Source organism: Polistes dominula, unplaced genomic scaffold (assembly GCF_049000335.1).
Source record: "Polistes dominula isolate Pdom_NZ unplaced genomic scaffold, Pdom_raw_medaka contig_78, whole genome shotgun sequence".
In the NCBI taxonomy this organism is placed as follows: Eukaryota; Metazoa; Arthropoda; class Insecta; order Hymenoptera; family Vespidae; genus Polistes; species Polistes dominula.
The window spans coordinates 3,189,196-3,210,634 of record NW_028301042.1 but is presented as its reverse complement, the minus strand read 5'-3'; the positions used below and the strand labels follow the sequence as shown (position 1 = coordinate 3,210,634).

The 21,439-nt window shown below is 28.5% G+C and overlaps 1 protein-coding gene across 6 annotated transcripts in view; it reads right to left on the bottom strand.

Annotated features, from left to right (window-relative positions):
- Window positions 1–21,439, bottom strand: part of LOC107071877 (uncharacterized) — a 144,408-nt gene that overhangs the window by 48,646 nt on the left and 74,323 nt on the right. For 5 of the 6 annotated variants that reach the window (XM_089175031.1, XM_089175033.1, XM_089175034.1 and 2 more), the window contains exon 2: window positions 16,083–16,393. The exons of the other annotated variant lie outside the window; for it this stretch is intronic. The gene's annotated coding sequence lies outside the window, so the exon portion shown is untranslated. The remainder of the gene's footprint in view (window positions 1–16,082; window positions 16,394–21,439) is intronic. 6 annotated transcript variants of the gene reach the window in all.

The following is a 21,439-nucleotide window of genomic DNA, read 5'->3' as shown; positions in this document are numbered from 1 at the left end:
AAATTTACATATGACATAACCTTACTTCTTCTATTTTTTTCTGTTTGTATTATTTGGATATTTTTTTTTTTTGTATTATTTTTGTATTTTTGTATTTTTTTCTTTTTGTATTATTATTTTATGTAATTCCATTCTAATTATATATTTATTATATTTGGAGGTTATCTAATTCTCTAGGCTCTGTAAGTTTTCAATAGATGACGCTGTATTACAATTCAATTATTTCACGTTTTTTTTTCAGATTTACATGACATAACTAACCTTGCTTTTTATATTTATTTCTAGCATAATTATATTATGAATTTCATTCTAATTGTTGTATTATTTTGTGTTTAGTGTTTTTATAATTTACTTAATATATAAATTAATTTAATATTTCAATTTAAAATGATTCATTAATTACCTCTGTAACATTCAACGTGTTAAAAAATCGATGACAAAGAAAAGAAATGAACATTTAAAGGTGTAAGAAACAGTAAATGCATTTAAACATTAATGAGATTTTTGGTATTGTTTGTTGAAGCAATGGGTTCTCATGTCAAAGGGTTGTAGGGTGAGTGTAAATTGTGACCCATAAGTCAATGTTTGCTGATAAAAAATAAAAGATAAATTAATGACTAGACGTTTCAGATCGACTGGCAATGGTCACAAATCATCAAAACATGGCCAAAATATTAGAATGTAGTTTAATATTTTTGAAAATTTATATTTGCAGTGTTTTCAGGTCGTTCATGTAATTATCACTGAAAGTAAATTTATATGTTTATGTTTATTAAGTATTATGACAAATTAAATAATAATAAATATTAAGTAAAAAAAATGTTTATGTAATATATTATTTTTTTTAATTATTTATTAACTAACTTATATTATGTTAAAATTTTTTTGTAATTAATTAAAGTAATATATAAAATGTAGCATCATGACAATTACGTTTCTACATTGATGTACAATATCGTGAATACTAAATGAAATAATAGCTAATTCTTTTTTATATTTATTAAATAAAACTTCAATAAACAATTTACAGCCAATTAGTAATTTACAACAAGATCTGTCAAGAATTTTTACACGCAAATAAAAGCTGTTATCAAATAAATATTTTTAATACCATATCGAAAGACAAACACGTAGCAATATAATATAATTTTCATTAACAATTATATTTATTATTATTTATATAAATATTGAAAAACGTAATTCAATTGTACATACTATAGAGAAAATACTTCATATTTATACTTTCAAATCGATTTAATAATTATTTCGTTATGAGGGTTTAAAATAACAGTAATTTTTGGAAAACAACGAGTAACAAATGCGATACACTAGACGCGGTCACGTTTAAATTGTAAAATTTACAGGTATGCTCATAAGAATTTATCAACCATAACATATGGTTGATAAAGATGCTACAATATCTGGTAAAAATATTCCACGGGTTAAAAGTCCCAGAAAGAAAACTTTTCGTCGACTTTATGTCACCTTTCTCACGGCAGGTCTAACATTAACCTTTTAGTTACGTGCTAAATTTTCTGCAACATTGTTAAATATACTCAACTGCTAAGTTCGACGTGAACTATGCGTAAACAAGAAACCACGCTCCATAAATATGACATTTTAGATAGAAATTTAGTTACGAAAGAATAAATTAGAATTTTTTTACACATTTTTTCATCATGTAATAAGTTTAAAAAATATGCAATTAGATAATAAAAAGATTAGATTATTTATTTAATTAATAGTATAAATTATTAATAATAATAAATATTATTGAAATTGTAATAATAAATTATTATTTTAATAATTGTATTAGTCATATTTTTTATTCTATTAGTAATACAAAAATATTATTTATTTAATTAATAGTATATAAAATATTTATTAGTTAATAAAATAATTGAATAGTATAATTAGGATAATTATTATTATAAATTTTTAATAATAATAAATATTATTTAAATAGTAATAATAAAATATTCTTTTATTAGTTTATTTCATTATTATTATTTTTATTTTGTTATTAATTAGTAATGAATAGATATTATTTAGGTTATAATAATAAAATATTATTTTATGTTAATAATAATAAATATTATTTAATTAGTTATAATAAATATTATTATTAATTAATTATATTTATACTTAAGATTAATAATAATAAATATGATAACAGAGTATAATTGAAAAAATTTATTTTAAAAATAACCTAATTTCAAATGTCAATTTTTTTGTTTTTAACCATAAAAACATGTAACAGCTGAAATTTACTGTCTGAAAAATTCATTTTATGGAAAAAAAAGAAATGAATTTAGGCCATTTATAAAATAAACGGCTCAATTGTGTGTATGATTGTATGTATGATACATTTTAAAGCGAGAAATCATGCATAATTTCACGCCACAGTAGTCTTGACATTCGTAGAATGAAAGAAATCGTTTCTCTTACCGAAAACTCATGGAATTTGTTTGATTGACCGACATTACTTGAAAGCATCTGTCTTCTAATGTTTCATCTCACTAACAATAAAACCTCTCGAAGAATACTCTTTATCGAAACAAACAAAAGAGTCTAAATATTATGTTTGGAGATGGTCAGGAAGTTTCGGAAGTAAAAAACTTACCGTAGTTTGGTTCGGGTCAGTTCCTAACCAATAAATTAGTAGCAATCGTATTTACGTAATCTAAATATAACCTCACTTTTATTTACTCTTCATTATTTACTTTTATCTATATTACTATAATACTGTAATTATATTCCTAAATCATTTTTTGAACAAACTACACAAATTTTAAATATAACCTTATTTTTATTTATTATTTACTATTTACTTTTATTCATATCACTATAACACTGTGATTACATCCTTAAATCATTTTTTGAACAAACTACACAATACTAAATATAACCGCACTTTTATTTATTCTTTACTATTTACTTTTATTCATATCACTATAGTACTGTAATTATATAATTATATAATCTTTTGAACAGACTACTATTATTATTATTAATTGACATTAGAGGAACTCGGAAGTTTATTGCCGCAAATACCTAATCCCGCCATTGTTCCCATCCCAGTGCGCGATCCTTCCATTCGCGGTCTTCGTATCCTATTTCTTTCAGGTCTCTTCTAATATTATCCTCCCATCTACGTCTCGGTCTACCTAGTGGTCATTTCCCGTTCGGTATACCGACCAATATTTTGTGCGCCGTTCGATCCTCCCCCATGCGCGCCACGTGACCAGCCCATCTAAATCGGCGTGATTTTATGACGTTAATAATATCCGGTTTGTTGTACAATCGATGTACTTCAACGTTATGGAGTTTTCTCCATTCGCCCGTTTCCTCATCGCGTTTTGCACCGAAGATTTTACGAAGAACTTTTTTTTCGAAAACCCTAAATTTCTTTTCGTCCCGTAACGTAAGCGACCACGATTCGCTACCTTAAAGGACTACTGGCAGGATGATTGTCCTGTATATCCTGATTTTTAATCGCCTCGACAGCAACCGCGAGCTGAGTAATTTGTTAACCGAATAAAAACATGAATTGCCTAAATTGATTCTTTTCTTAAGTTCTACGTTAATTTCGTTTATCTGGTTTATGATCGATCCTAAATACCTTAAGTTGCTGACCCGTTCGGAAATTTTATCCCGGACGACCAAAGTCCCAGTACTAGGCATATTCTGAACTCTATCGGTTATCATATATTTGGTTTTTTCCGCGCTTATTTGCAGTCCCAGATCTTTAGTATTATCTATTAATATTTTTGCGTTATTAATTAATGCCTCTTCATTTTCCCCTAACAAAGCAATATCGTCTGTGTATGTCAATAATTGTGTTGTCCCTTTCAACTGTAAACCATCTTTACTTTTCTGCAGTTTTTTGATAGCGAATTCCAGTACTAAATTGAACAAAAGGGGTGACAATGCGTCCCCCTGTTTTAACCCGCTATGGATACTAAAATCTTTCGACATTTGGTTACCCATCCTCACTTTACCCCTAGTTTCCTTTAGGCCAAAGTTGAACCAGGTTGACCAATTTTCTTGGTATCCCCTGTCGTATTAAGGTGCGATTTCATGCTAACGCTTGACGCTAGCTTTGAGCGTCAAATTTGATCACATTATATAATTTCAATTGAAGTGTCATCTAGATAAGAAGCCGCGTCAAATCTGAGCGTCAAACTGTAGCGTCAGGCGACATTGACGAATAAAAATAGCGTTTTGCAAGTAACAAAAATCGAAAGTTGACTTATCGATTTATATTATTCCCTAACCTATTTGGATCAACAACAACACAGTTAAATTAACAGTGCAAAAATAATAATTTATAAAATACTTGTTACTTGACATATTAAAATATTTGTTTATATTTTTATGAGTATCAATAGGTTAGAATGTAGTATTTAATTTTTTACAAAGCAAAAAATGATTTGTTTAATTTATATGAAACAGAGAATCGTTATAGGTATTACCTCTTCAAAATCTATAATATGTTATATATTATAATATTTCATAAATAATTATTTAAAAAAACGTAATCGATGTAATCGTAATTATAATTGTAATCGTTTTTAGCGTCAAGTAAATGATACAAGCGTTAAATAATTTAAAGCTCAGATATTTTCAGCTTTATCGCTGCTTCTTATCTAGATGGCACTTCAATCGAAATTATATAATGTGGTCAAATTTGACGCTCAAAGCTAGCGTCAAGCGTCAGCATGAAATCGCACCTTTAGGATTTCGAGCATTTTTTCTCGTTTTACCGAGTCGTATGCTTTTTGAAAATCTATATAAAGTTGATGTACCGATTAATCAAACGATTAATCAATCAATTTAATCAAATTCCCATTTTTTCTCTAAGTCTGCCGAATAACAAAGATTTAGTCTGTAGTCGATCTATTTCTCCTAAAACCGCACTGGTAATTTCCTATTATCTCGTCCGCATACGGTACTATCCTAGCTAGTAAGATATTTGATAATATTTTGTAACACGTTGGCAAAAGTGAAAAATACCCCAGTAATTATTACAATCCATTTTGTCTCCCTCTTTTAAATATTAGGATTATAATCGCCTCTTTCCATTGTTCCGGCAATGTTTCCTTGCTTCACATTAATTTGATTAGTTCAAAAATTTCTTCGATCGATCTATACCCCCCCCCCCCCGATATTTTATTAGCTCTGCAGGAATCAAGTCGTTATCCGGTGACTTATGATTTTTTAGTTTTTGAACAGACTACACAATTCTAAATATAACCTCACTTTCATTTACTCTTACTGTTTACTTTTACTCATATCACTATAATACTCTAATTATATCCTTGCATCATTTTTTGGACACACTACACAATATCGTCATTTTTTTTTGATACACTCTAATAATGAAACATTTGTAAAGATGACATAAGTGAAAACCACTATTCTAATGACGTTTAACAACTAAAAACTGAAGATTTGTATTGCAACATACAATTCTCTTAGATCTGCAATTAGAATAAAATAAAATATTGAGTTGTTCGGAAAGTAATTTCGTTTTTTCCTGACACAATAAAGGCATTAGTTGATGCAAATCGGCAAATAAAAAAACGTGAGATCGGTGAGAGGTTAAATTTATCAAATTGAACTGTTTATGCCCACTTGAAAGACTTAGGTTTAACCTCGATGCGAAAATTGTCTTCATTTTTACAAAAGAAAAACGAAATTACTTTTCGAATAACCCAATAAAATAAAACAATCTTCTTTTCCTCTCATCCTTTATCAAGTGTACCAAAAAAAAGAAAAACAGATTGACAAAAAAAGGTCATGGAAGAGAGAGATAAAAAATTACTATTGATAACCTAAAAGCTCGGGGGGAAAAAAACCAAAATAAACAAAGTGTAAGAGATTTTGGAAGTTACGTCACAAGTTGTAAATCCCAGGTAGAGAAAACTGAATCATTTCCGATATATTGATTCATTCGAAAGAGTATCCTAGCAAAAAATAAAAATCTCCTCGTATTGCTTGCTGGTTGGTTTTGTTTCCTGGCTTTTGCTTTGCTTTGCTTACTTTCTTGCTTGCTTTTTGGTTTGTTCTGGTTTGTACGAAAGCGCCAAAAGTAATAGAAAGCAGAGAAACAGACACGGGGGTCTGTCATTTTTACGCATCGCCGTTTTCAACCGACCGAAATACGTCACGTTCGCGTTTCTCCGACGTTTCGAGGCTACCACGCGAACATAACATGAAAAAGAAACGAAAAAAAAAGAAAAACAAAAAAAACAAGCAAAAAAACAAAAAAGGGCAATGGTGGGGGGTAGGGGAGAAGGAAAAACTATAGCTGCGCAACGAATGGGTGGCTCAGTTGCTCAGTGATGTTGGTGATGGTGGTGGTGGTAGCGGGCACGTTGGTGATGGGGGGCTCGGAGGGGGAAAGGGCGGAAAGGTTGACGTTGATAGTCGCGGAAAATGCGAAAAACGTGAAATACAGAAAATTTGCCAGTAAACGAATCTCCGGTGGCGAACATACGAGAACTCCCTTCCAGTTAGTGGAGTACAGCCCTTTCCCTCACTCCCATCCCCACTTCCCCTTTTCCTGACAACAATCCACCAAAAATTTGCGTATTTTCTTTCTCTCTCTTTCTCTCTCGGTTTCTTTCTCTCTCTTTCTCTCTCGGTTTCTTTCTCTTTTTCTCTTTTTCCTACTTTTTCATGAGCCCAGGTTTAACAAAGGACAATGAAAGAGATTGGAGAAAAATCTTTGCAACTTTATTTTTCCCAACGATAAATTTGATTTGTTTTCTTTCTCTCTTTTTCTCCCGTTGATTTTGTATTTTCTTTTCATTCATTCCAAATTTAAGGTTTAATTTAATTGGCTCGGTAATTTTTTTTAAATTAGTCAACACGAATATCAGGTGAACTTTGAGGTTAACTTTTAACCAGTGTTCATCGAATTACAGGACCGAAAAATAAAACAATGTTTAATTTAAAATCTTATTGTTGAATAATATTGAAAAATGATCTAAAAAGAAAAAAAAGAAAAGTATTGTGAAATGTGGAAAATTATTTGTGAGGTGTTCTTTTTTATATAAAAAAAAAGAATTAGATAGAACATGATTTTGACATCTGAGTAGTAGGGGACTCGACGTCACAAGTTTATGCCTCTATTAGGTACATCATCAGTTAACCCTTTGAACGTCCAAAAAAATGTCTGACTCCAGTCATATCCAGGTATAGAAGTTCCAACACGTACACGTAGACAGGAACGTACCAAAAATGTGGGGTGCATACAGTAAAGAGCATAACTAAACCAATAACCACTAGTTTTGTATAAATCTTTATTTACATCTAAGAATGTAAATAAATATTAAAAAATGAACATTATAGTAAGTTTTATGTCAGTTATAAGTAACATCACAGATTTTTTCAATAATTGTCTCCTCATTTAGCACTGACAAACAAAATGGATTGACTCGGTTTTTCACCGGTTCGTAAAAGGAATATTTACGTGGAATGTTTCAGCAGTATGTTTACATCTAGCAGTTTGATATGTTTATAAAATATTTTTTTTTTTTACGTTTACGTCTTAAAATTCAATTTCTCGCAATAAGTCGAACACAAAAGTACGCAAGTAAATTAAAACAAATATGAAGGTAATTGCTTCAAATTGTTTTTAAAAAGTAATTTCTTGTTTGAATGACGGCTTATTAACACGTCAGACAGCGAAAAATTGTAATGTTACTTAGTCGACAGTGCAGAATGTAAGAAAAAAATGCTGTAAAAGTATGTTATTAAGTGTTGAATGAAGACCTAAAAAATTATCACCGCAGGATGAACGAAGAATTATATGGTTTGTCACATGTGATGAAGCTTCAAGTGCCACCATGGCCGAAAAATTATTAAAAAGAGATACGAATATACAAATGAGCAAGTGGACAGTACAAAGAACCCTCAAAGGATCTGTTTGGAAGCCCCAGAACATTAAATATCCGCCTTCATGTTTTACCGTTTGCTTTATATGTCGTGGTTTAAGCCTTTCATTTTTACGAATCTAAAACCATGATTGTGTGAATTGTGTGAAATTTTCATGAAACATGAAAATGTGTTAAATTATTCCTAACCTATCTTTATTATCTATTACTCTGTATATAACCTAAAATAATAATATATTTCAATTTGTACTTATTACTTTTTATAATCTAAAATAAAATAAAAAAAAAAGACAATACAATTTATAACCTATTTAGAAACTTATACACCTAAATACATTTTTTTAAGCAGTTGATAAGTTGTTGACCACATTTTATAACCGATTTACATGAAATTTATACAGGAGTTAAATAACGTATTAAAAGATATTAGATTTTTTCATTATCTATTAAACTACTTTTTTTTTCATATACAATTTTCTGCTGAATTTTACATCGAAAATAAGAATTTTCTGTTTTATCTTACATTATTTTCATAAAAAAAAAAAGAAAAACAATATTTAAAAAATATCCCACGTATTTGGAAAGATAATCTTTTGTAAAAATTGAAAAATATATAATTTTTGTTTTGTATATTTACAAAATCGAAGGAGTAAATTTTGCCGACCACGGAATATTATTTTCTATTTAAAGTTTACTTTACTAAACTGTGACGCTGCCATTTTGTAACGAAATGCCACAGAACAATTAGAGAATAATTATTTAAAGTATATTGTACTTCTATTTATAATTAATTATTTATAATTATTTATATACTTTATATTATATTAAAAATGTAATTATAGTTTTATAATAAAATAATTATAAAAATATATATATTATAAAATAATTAAGAAAATATATTATAAATTAATTATAAAATATATTATAAAATAAATATAAAATAACTGTAAAATATAATTAAACTATATTATAAATATACATTATAAAATAATTATTTAAATTTATTATAAAATTATTAAAAAATAACTATAAAATATAATTAAATTATATTATAAAAATACATTATAAAATAATTATTTAAATTTGTTATAAAATAATTAAAAAAATATATTAGATAATAATTATAAAAATGTATTATAAAATAATTATGAAATAATTATAGAAATATATTATAAAATAATTATAAAAATTAATATAAAAAAAATATATATATATATATAAAAACCTTCGAACAAATTTTAGCTCTGCACTAATGTCAAAAATATTTTCATTAAAAAAAAAGAGGAAAATTTTCAAAAATGCGCTATTTTATCAAACGCTAAAATTATTGCACTCGTTAAAGAGAAAAAAAAAATCTCAAAAATTGTTCTTTTAGAAAAATGTTCAGAGATGAAGATAAAAAAAAAAAGGAAAAAAAGACATTTTCCAAGAGATGGAATATATTCTTTATTTCTTTGGTGTCCAACGACACGAACACGAAGTAAAGTAGAAAACCGGTGGGTCCTAACAAACGATTCTAAAAAGCGTAAGACCGTAAACATCGATTTCTATTCGGCCAATTAAACCCGCCATTATTTTCTTCCCCCTCTCTAACTCTCTTTTCTCGATGAAGTTGGTCGCTCAATTAAGTAGAGTCGCGACAAAAATATGTAATGCGAGTAAAAATAAGTTGAAATGTCCACTAACCTAAACGATGTATTATAAATCAATGAATCTTTTGAAAATAATACGATAAATAGAAAGGAAATGTCAGAAATCAATGATTCAGGAGTCAAACAAAGTGAATTATTTTCATTTGGAGAAGAAATCTTTCATTGTTTGCTGTTTTTCTGCTTTCACGATGACGAACACAGAAAAAAAAGATAGGAAACAAAAAAACAGGCCAATAGGGGCTTGAGGAGGTATTATAATAGCTAGAGATGAATTGTCCTTTCCAATACAAACACCAATCTATCTACATTCTTTTTTCTTTCCCTTCTTTCGTTTGTTCAATGTGGAGAAATGAATTTCGTTTCGTTCGTGACTCGTCATCAAACTACGGTATTGTTTTGTTATTATTATTATAACTATTATTATTATTAATACCTCGTAAATGTGATATTCTGTTCATTTTCATTAGATTCATTTTTTCTTCTTTTTAATTTAACCTATACTTATACATTTTAAGATGAGCGTACTGTTTTATCGATCGAAAGGTTCTAAGAAACGAATGGTTACCGACTGATCAAAATAAAATAAATATTGACCGTCAACAACAATCGTTTGTACAGATATCAAAATGAAATGAATTTTAGAAAATTTATTTCGTTTAATTTTTCGAACGTGGTTATAAACACTTCTTCGAAACATTTCTTCGAGATCTTTATCGATCGACAAAACGAACAATCGTAAATATCGGTAAAGTAGATTTTATACAACTAAACAATTAAAACAACGTTTGAATAAATTAATTGGATGTTTGGTGATTTGTTACAAATAAAAATTAAAAATTGTCATATTGTATTAAATATTTAACGTGAATAACAAATTGTAACTCTCATAATTCAATCTTCTTCTTCTTCTTCTTCTTCGTACATACTATTTCTCATTCTTTCTTTCTTACTCTTTTAAATAAAGTTTCGTGCAAGAAGTAGAAGATAACGAGAAGAAGAAGAAGGTTTTGCAAAAGTTTGCCCTGCGTAATATTTGCGGGACGTTCTTTAAACTCTTAGAGACTTTGACAAGGAACGTAGTAGTAGCTTTTGAGGTTATCTAGACCGGAACCTCGTCCTCGTTTTCGTCCTCGTACGCGACAGTTAGCTGTTGACTGTTTTCCTAGCAGCGTTATGAGTAAACCACGTTGCACGCTTCGTAGAGAAAAACTACGAATTAAGACAAACGAGGAGTGCAACATAGCCATCTTATCAACACCAAATTACATTACGGTTACATTTGGGTAATCGTAAAGGTATCCCTCCTCTACCCTTCAACGTCGTATTTTCAAATAAAACTTCTCAGACGACGAAACAAACCAACGATCGTCAAATTTTATAAAACCATGTGAAGAAAAAGGAAACAAAAAGAATTAAATAAAACTCATACGTTCAATCAAAAATTAAACGAAATTATAAAAGGTTTTAGTGTTTTGTGTAGTGTGTATATGTGTGTATGTATGAGATAAGTCACATTGCAAGATTATTTTGTATTGCAAGATGCGTTTGTTTATGAAAAGATGAATACCTTGAGAATGTTCTATATATCTTAAATGATTGTTAATTAATCAAAGAAAATGTATATTGCAATTTAAAACGTATAGTTCTCTTTAAAATTCATTGTTAGACTGCATCTCATTGTCCTCTACGAAATTCAATTAACACTAGATATACCACCATTTTCTACCACACTAGTCAAAGTGACTGGTGTATAAAAAAAAAAATGATTTTGGAACCTTCCAGTTTTTATTTATCCTTAAAAAATAACAAAAAATATTTATCAATAATAATTTTAATAGATAAATGGATTTATAGACATTTTTAAATAACAAAACGCTTAATTATTTACAGAACTCAAATGTTACATGTGTAAAGTAGAAATTTTGAATTAAAATGGCGTCAAAACCAGTCAAAAAGACTGCTCTGGTATATCTAGTGTTAAAATTCGTTTGTATGATTCTCGTTTATATTACTTTCTGAAGGAATGATATAACAATCGACAGTATATTTTTTGTATGTTGCATATACGTTTCACACATTTTGACATATTTCTTCTATATACAATTATTCCTTCAAGTTTTACAATCAAGTGTTCGAATACTTTCGTGAATCACCTTATACCTCATCTACTGTTACAATGAATCTTTTTTTACTTGTAAAGTACAAAACTTATTAAGAGAGGGTAATGATAACATTTTATGAAACGACACGAATAAAAAGGAAGAGAAATAGTGAAATAGAGTCTATAGTTGATTGATAGTTTAATGAGATTATGGAAGATTCTTGGTTAGGGTTACGTGTATGTGTATTAATATAATGCGATACGTCGATCGATATTTATTGTGAGATGCGTTTGTTTATGAAAAGATGAATAAGGGTGTGACATACCTTGAGAGTGTTCGATATATCTTAAATGATTGTTAATTAATCAAAGAAAATGTATATTGTTATTTAAAAACGCGGATTATAAGTTCGATGTACCGTTCTCTTCAAAATCCACTGTTGGACTGGGTCTCATTGTTCTCTACGAAAGTCAGTTAAAATTCTTTTATTAATTCTTGTTTATATAACTTTTCAAATAGTGTTTACATTATACATATGTAGTCTTCGAGAAGTCATATAAACAACAATCAATAAAAGAACTTTCACTGAGGACAATGAGACAGTTTAATGGTGGATCTCGAAGAGAACGGTACGTCGAACTCATACTTCGTGCTATTAGACTACAATATACAGTTTTTTCGATTAATTATCAATCATTTCAGGTATATCTAACACTCTAATATATTTTACTAATATTTTGAATTGTTTAAACTAAAATACATTTGTTTTTATGTTCCTGGCCAGTGATGACTTTGAATTGAAAATTTTCATCTAATAAAATATCAAATCGAAATTATTTAATGTTTAAAGTGTATTAATAAATATGTCATTTTTAAACAAATGTATTTTGTATTATTCATATTTTTATGGATATTAAATGGATTTTGATACTAAAGTAATAACATTGAAATAATAATAAAAATACAGGATGATCAATTATTATACATAAAAAGCAGGTATTTTTCTTGTTTTTACAGTTACATTAACATGTACGATTTCTAGGTAAAACCTTTTCCTGTAAATTATTATTGTAATTAATTAATTTACTTTTTATAAATGAAGCTTTCAAGATAAATTCATTAAATATGTAATTAAAATATAATAAATTTTATTTATTTTAAAGACACTACATGAATAGTTGTCAAGAAAAATCTAATAAACGTACCTGTATATAATTTAAAATACAGTCACTGTATATATGAATCAATTATTTTCCACATGATAATATGAATTTCACTGCTAACGTGCGTGAATAATACTCCGTTATTTTCAATAAAAGATAAACTTTTAAATAATTTTATCCCTTTTTCCAAATTCTATTAAAGTCAAATTTATTTCTATGTATATCTCTTTGAGGTGCGACTGTAATAAAAGTTTTGTACTTTTTTGATACGTAAATGTGTGCAGTAAGACTATTTGAGTCCAATCTTATTACAAAAACCTTAATTGAATTTTTATTATTTTTTTATTATGTTTTTATATTATATTATATTTCTTTTATTAATAAAAAAAAAAATAAACCAATTTCGTGTAATTTAAAAAGAAATCAAATTTCTGTGCAACACGGGTATTTTTTATTTTCTAAAATTACATGTTTCAAAGGGATATGAGTAGAACAAATAACAGGAGTATTTGTAATTTCCCTACCTATACATTTGAAATAATCTCGATATTTACTTTACAATGCAAACGTTTAAAATTTGTATATATAGAAATCTTTTTTCAGGATTATTAATTGTTCAAATTGATATCAATTTTATTGGAAAGAAAAAAATATCTATTTTATTCCGTGAGAAATATAATTTGATATAAATGATAACAAATAAAAAAATTGATCCCACAAAAATATTTTAACTTACATGAAAAAAAATAATTATTATTTCTGTAAATAATATTTGATCGATCTCCTTCGTTTCATTTTATAACAATTCCTAAACAATTGTTTATATTTAACAAAACCATATGTTTCTTATGATTTATATTAAAATACTTTTTTAACAATTAAATTTATATCAATTCTAAAAAAAAATTAATAATTTTACAATCTTGTTTTGTATTTTCATTTTGTAATTAGAATTTAAGTAATACATGGCATTACAATCGTATATATCAATTATTTAACATTTACAGTAAAACAATACGAATACTCTTTTGACACATTCTGTATAAAACTGTTTTACCAACCGAGTTCGACTATTGTATAAACATAACAATATTTTCCGTTTATTCATTATTAAAGCTTTTGTATGCGTTCCGCGATACGTAATAAGAATTTAATTAAAAAGACAAATAAGAAATAATAGAGATATCGGAAAATATGAGTCGAAATGAAAATGAGAATGAGAAAGACAGAGACAGAGAGAGAGAGAGACAGAGAGAAAGAGAGAGAGAGAGAGGAAGAGAAAAAAATAAAAGAAAAATTGAAGTACTCGTGTCAATCTAAACGGGCGTCAAAGAGTAGTTGTACAGCAATGTCATGGTAGACGATTACCAATGCGTTAATCGATAATGGTTTAGCTTGTCGTTCGCGTGGATTACAAGAGACGGAAAATTGATTTCGTTTAATCACACACTGGTTCGATACATAGAACGTATTCTTTCTCTCTACATACATACACACACACACACACACACACACACGCGGGCACACAGCGGACACATTACGCACATCACACACACAGAAACACATGCACGTACATATACGCACATAAACACACAGAACAGACTCATACACGCACGTACACTCACACAGAGCAGACACATACACGCACATACATACACAGAGGCACATACACGCATATACATACACCAGAGACACATACACACAGACTCATGTACACATATGCGCGCGTACAAACAGCAGAGACACATGCATACATGTACACACATATACCGCTGTCATTCTCGTTCTCACATTTTGTTTATTGATTTAGATCAGTTCAGTTCCCACACCCCCTAAATGCTTTCCCTACTTTATCAATTTGACCACGCAATTTCTCATTTCAAGTAAAGCTTTCCACGTCATTGTCAGTCATTCCCCAATCTTTGTTCGTTGCTCACAATATAAATGGGAATCTTCCTTCTCGCAATGTTTACTTCTGATCCTTTTAATATGATCAGAGGTAAGATCTAATTTTTTTTTTATTTTTGATATCTTTAAATGAGGGGAAACGACGAGACTTTTGTCATCGGTTTATTAAATAAAAATCTAATTATAAGATTCGTCGAATGAATTTGTTGAAGAAAACGTAGGGTTATATGATAGGGTATACTTTTTTTTTGAATAATTTTGTATATAAATGTATATACAAATTATAAACGTCGGTTTAAAATTTTTTTGAATAATAGAAAAATCTTTTAAAATTCTTCAAACGATAAATTAACTCGTTGAGCGCCACGTCAGCCATCGATGGTTGACACTAGACTTTCCGTTTAGGCCGCGTCCATCACAAGTGACTGACACGTTCAACTATTTTTTTAATACAAAGTAACTCCTGTGGCCTGACGAAAATTTCTCTAAGAATTCGCGTGGCGCTCAACGTGTTGATGGTTTCGAAAAACGACATTTTCTAATACATAACCTAAAAAGTATTTTTTGTTTCATTTTATTTTATTTTATTTTATTTTATTTTATTTTATTTTATTTTATTTTATTTTATTTTATTTTATTTTATTTTATTTTATTTGTTCTTTGAACATCAACTGACCATCTTATTCAATCTGAAAGTGCAATAAACAGTAAATAAACTTTAATTTCACATCATACTTTTATTAACCCTTTTATTAATATACGTTTGATTAAAATGTTTCGAAAAATAGAAAGTTGTTTGAAATTTTTTAATGATATTCCGCCATTTTCTTATTAATATCGAATAAAAGATATCGAAAGACGAATAAATAAATTCAAAATAGGAAATTTCATAGATATAACCTAGAAAGTATTATTTTTTTTTTATTAGATTTTTTATGAAATCAACTGACCATCTTATTGAATCAAAACATTTAATAAACAATACAATTTAATTTTGTATCATCATTTTAGAATAATTCTGTATTAATATACATATATATATATATATATATATATATATATATATATACACACACGTTTGACTAAACTATTTAAAAAAGTAGAAAAATCTTTGAAATTCTTTAACGATATTCCGCCATTTTCTTTTTACTGTCCAATAAAAAATACCGAGACAAATAGGTAATTTCAAAAAACAAAATTTCTAAGACATAACCTAAAAAGTATTTCTATTTCTTATTGTTTTAATTATTCTTCTAACATCAACTAATAATCTCAGTTAAATAAACAAAAATCAATTCAATTCTTCAAACATCATTTTATAAATAATCCTACATATTATTAAAAAATTCTTACCTTAAATCCATACACATATCAGTGATTTGTTGAAACCAGTCATAGTCTCGAGCCAAATTCGAAAGTCGAATATAAACGGAAGCTCGAATAGCAGTGCCGAGATTGGTCGGACAAAAAAGTGAGATAACATATTCTTGGATACCGGAGCGAACTGAATGCGTTTGCCGATTTTCTCGACAGCCCTTATGAGCCTTTCGTATATGACTGCCAAGTTGCCACCCTTTTTCATTGATATATCAGACGCATGTGATCCTCCTCGTTGCACCATACGACCAAACTCTTTTATCCTCCCTTCACGAATATTCCTCATCCTAAAATCACATTCCACAATTTTTTCCATTACATTTTTCTTTTTATAATTTAACTCTTTGAGATTTGGTGGGATTAAAAATGTCTAATCTTTTTGATGCACCGTAATGCACGGTGTGCACATTTTTAGTCCCACCTCGAAATATTGCAATACCTGCATGCTCATTTTTATATTTATAACAAATTATACAAATATAATTAAACTATTACTTATTATTTATATTTTTATATATATATATATATAATATTATTAAAAAATTTTATTTATAAATATAGTAAATATATTTTAATAATTAAAAAACAATCTAGTCGGGACAAGATTTCTGTAATTTCTGTAAAAAAAAAAAAAAACCAAAAAAAAAAACTAGAAAAAAAACACATTAAAAAAAAAACAAATATGAGAAATAATTAATTTTCAAACAGGAAATTTTTCGTTCAATTCGAAGAGGAAAATGTGTTGAGACATTTAGACACGGTAAGTGTATGTATGTGTACGTATGTATGTATGTGTATGCATGAGGGAAATGGGTAGCAAACGGTCGAATAATTTAGCTGCGAGAGTGAAAGAGAGAGAGAGAGAGAGGGTTAGCGAGGAAAAGGCGAATTTCCTGACGGCTCGACGTTGAGATGGGGATGTCGGAGCCAGAGGCCTCAAGCCACCACCACCCTTCAACTCTCCAACCCTCTAACCCTCCAAATTCAGAATATTCGTCGTCGTCGTCGTCATCGTCGTCATAGTCATAGTCATAGTCGTAGTCGTAGTCGTACTGTAGAACCCTCTCGTGGCAAATGTCGAGAGACCGAATGCAAGTGCTAAGAGAAAGAGAGAGAGAAGAGAGAGAGAGAGAGGAAAAGGGAAGGGCTACAAGGCGGGTGTGCAAGAAAAAGAAAACAAACAAAAAATGAAAAGAAAAAAAAATGTGTAATTAAAACCCGACGCTCGGAGGGATTCTCCTAGGTGAAGTGAGAAAAAAGGAAAGAAAAAAAGAGATAGAGGAACGCGGGGAGGAGGTGTAGGAGGAGGATTAGGAATGGGAAATAGAGGGGGAGAAGAGGAAAATGCTAAAACATAAGAAGAGAGAGAGAGAGAGAGAGAGAGAGAGAGATGGAAAGAATATGAAAATAGGTGGGAAAGAAATCAGTGAGTAGGATAGGAAATAGGATGAACATAGCTGTAAGTGTATGTGAGAGAAAGAAGGATAGGAAACAGAATGAACATAGCTTTGAGTGAGTGAGAGAGAGAAAGAGAAAAATGAAAAAAACATGACAGGAAATTTGAAATGTTTGGGAAGAAAAAAAGAATTGTTAAAAGAAGATTATTATCAGGTAATTGTATTAATTGAAAAATAAATGTTGGAAAATATAGTTCGAGAAAAAGTATTTAACATTTATGAAAATCTAACCTAAAATAGAATTGTTTTTTGATATAAGCGTTAGGTTAGGATGTGAGAACGAGTTGAGGGGAAAGATTTGAGAAGCTGTGACGAGAATTTGAGAAGGATTTCGTGAAAGGATTTTACGATGTTCAAAAATATGGAAGATGAATATAATTGTGTGAGTGAGAGAGAGAGATAGAGAAAAAAATAAAAAAACATGGCAGAAAATTTGAAATGTTTGAGAAAAAAAAGAATTGTTAAAACAGAATTATTATCAGGTAATTGGGTTAATTGAAACATAAACGTAGAAAAATCTAATCCGAGGAAATATTTTAATCTTTATGAAAATCTAACCTAAAATATTAGGGGGTTAACTAAAAGTTCGTACATTTTTAAATGAATATTTCCAAAATAAATTTTACAAAAAAATAAAACAATCCATTATTTAATTTGTAATGCTAAAAAACGTATGAACTTTTGGTTCACCCTGATAAAAGAATATTTAATATAAAGGTTTGCTTCAAGGTTGTGGAAACGAGTCAAGAAAAGATTAGAAACTATGACGATAGTTTGGGAAGGATGAGGAGAATTTTGTGAAGAATTTTTATCAAGTTCAAAAAGACGTAAAGAATATCCTTGTTAATAAAAAAAAAAATTTCAAAAGCAGGATATTTTTTTTTTTTTTTAAAGAATTGAACTCTTATTGGTGAGTTCTTACGAATCCAGTTTGAATAACGTAGTTTGATTCAGTTACGCGAATTCTGATTGGTCGATCGTTATTTATGCCACGCCTCCCTTCTCTTTTCATCCTCCCCCCACCACTATCCTGAATTGTATGATTTGTTCGGTGATCTATTCGATCCAATGATCGAGGAATATCAAATTGGGGATTCGATCGATGGATGAGGTTAATCCTGATTTCTATTGGGGTACGCCCGATGACCTTGGTAACGTCTATACCCTAGGGAAGTTACGTGTTCTATTGACTAGAGGTAGTACGCCGTGCCAGATATCTGTTCAGGGATATCCTTTCAATCCTACCCATGAACGAAGCTCATTATCGCGAAATCGAGGACAAGGTGAGAGTTAGGATATTTCTCCAGAGACGATCCTTGCAAAAGATACGGATTTTTTTCTCAGTTTTTTTTTGTCTTCTTCCCCGTTTTTCCCTTTTCCCCAGGTTTTCTTTTGTGTGTGTGTGTGTTTTTTTTTGGCCCGCCGAGACATTTTTTTCATTTATTCTTTTTATATTTTATTTATGCAATTCTGATAAATGGGGGAGAGTAAAAATTCTGCGTCATTTTTCATCTCTTAGAAAAAAATTATAGAAAAATATTTTTTCCTTTTTGATATGAAAATATGTTTGGGTAACGTTTTTAAATTGATTCGTAAAATTTCTGAGATAGCTAAGTTTTTTGGTGTGTGTAATTTTGTAACGTGAAATGAATTTATTACAAATGATGGATGACTAGTTAAAAGATAAGAGTTTATAAATATTTTTTGTGAAAATTTTTTACGAATTTCTTACGAACGATCGTTTTCTCATATAATTTTAGAATATAGGTTAAGGTTAGTCAGGTGGTCAAGCGTCTAAATTGTACCTATCTACATTTGTATTGGATATCGTATCAATATAACGTTTCTAGTTGTAGTTAATTGTTCAGTAACGTCAGTGATAATTGGTTCATGCAATCAGTGTTTGTTACCTATTGCATTCTAGCATAACATTTTAACAAGGTTATGATTGTTTTCATATCATTTTTGTGTATATTTTTTACTAGGTTTTACAGTGATATATTGTTTATAAATTCTTTGTTTTTTTTTTAAACATTAAATTTATGGGATTGAAAAAGGGGTTTTTTCAAAAGGATACTTTGATGATTCTATTTATTGTTTTATTATGTTTGTTTGTAATAAAACATATACTGTGTCTCAAATTGTATTTATAGCAGTTTTTTTCTTTATATCATATTGGTATGATTAACATCTTATTTTTTGTTTTTATTGATATATGATTCATTTATATTTGTAGGTTATGTTGAAATATGACGATAAGTCAAAAAAAGGTAAAAGTGATTGGTTAAGCAATTTTTGTAATAGTAAGTATGATTGGATGAAATTACAATATAAAATATGGCGGTACGATCTATTTGTTGAAATTAATATAAAAAAAAATTCAACAAAATTTACCCTTCTATATTATTATTTAAAAAATATTATTTTTATTTTTTTTTTTTTTAAGGTTTGAATTATTCTTAGGTTTGATTTCTCAGAACTCTTATGTTTTAATAGTGTCGATATTAATTTATTACGATTTCTTAATTGTATATACAAACGCATAAATATTTCGAATTTTATTTAAAAAAAAAAATAAATAAAATTAATGTAAAAAGAGGTTATAATTACTAGAACTATATTTCTTGTTTCTTTATCAAACATAAATTTGATGAGTTTATTTTCTTATGGAATACGCCTTGAGCAACTTTATCTCATATACAGGGTGTCGGAAAAGATAGGATCAAACTTTTATGATTAATTAATATTATAGGTTATGTTAAAATATTTTTTTAATGATCGTAAAAATTGACTGTACTTTATACATGTTAATAAATGAGCTGGTGATTTTAAAAGCTTGGAAAATATATTTTGTAAAATCAATATAATTCATTCGAATTCTTATTACAAATTAATATAAAATATATGTTTTGAAACAATTCAAAAAATAAATATCTTAAAATATAAAATAAAACTATTATTGTTTAAGAATATTTTTAAAACAATTTAGCAATAACATAAAATGCATTTAATTCATTTTCAAAATCAACAACTGAAATATTAAGTTTGAGGTTGTTTATTTTTGTTTGAATTTTATTCTTGAATACAATTTCGACTCTAAATGGTACCAGGACCCTGATTCCTTAGTCAATGCTCTATTAATGTATTACAATTTTTTAATTATATATAAAAGAGTATAAATATTTCATATTTTATTTAAAAAAGAAAATAAAATTAATAATAAATGAAGTTATAAATAATACAAATGTTCTTTTTTTGGTTTCTATATAAAATCATACTTTTTATACACTTATTTTCTTATAGGGGTATACGGACTCAAGCAATCTTACTTTATAGAAAAAAAAAGTGAAAAACAAAAAGAATTGAATAAGAAAAAAAATTTTTAAAGGGAAAAACAGGAGTAAGAAAGAGAAGACTAACATCGATGCAGAAACTCCTCATCATCTTTCGCGAGTTCTCGTTCGTTCCGTCCAAGTGTTATCTAACTATGGAAATTGCAAGCTTTCTTCCACGCATCTAACTTTTCTCTCTCTCTCTCTCTCTCCCCTCTCTTTCTTCCAAAGTATATGCAAACGCAAACACTTCCATGACTATCTCATCTAGATAACACAACTAACTCGTCTTTAGTTTCGAGTTAAATTTCACTTTAACCACCAAGCAGTTTATTATAACGTCGCTTATAAAAAAATCTTTGATCTTTTCCTCTCTCTCTCTTTCTTCTTTATGCTCAACTTTTATCTTTTTCTTTCTTTCTTTCCCTTTTACTCTCTCTTTCTATATATATGTACTAGGATGCTTCTGTGACACGTTGAAGTGGCTTTGTTAACAAATGTTGATAAAAATGTTAATGTTAATATTCTAAACAATTTAGTAAAA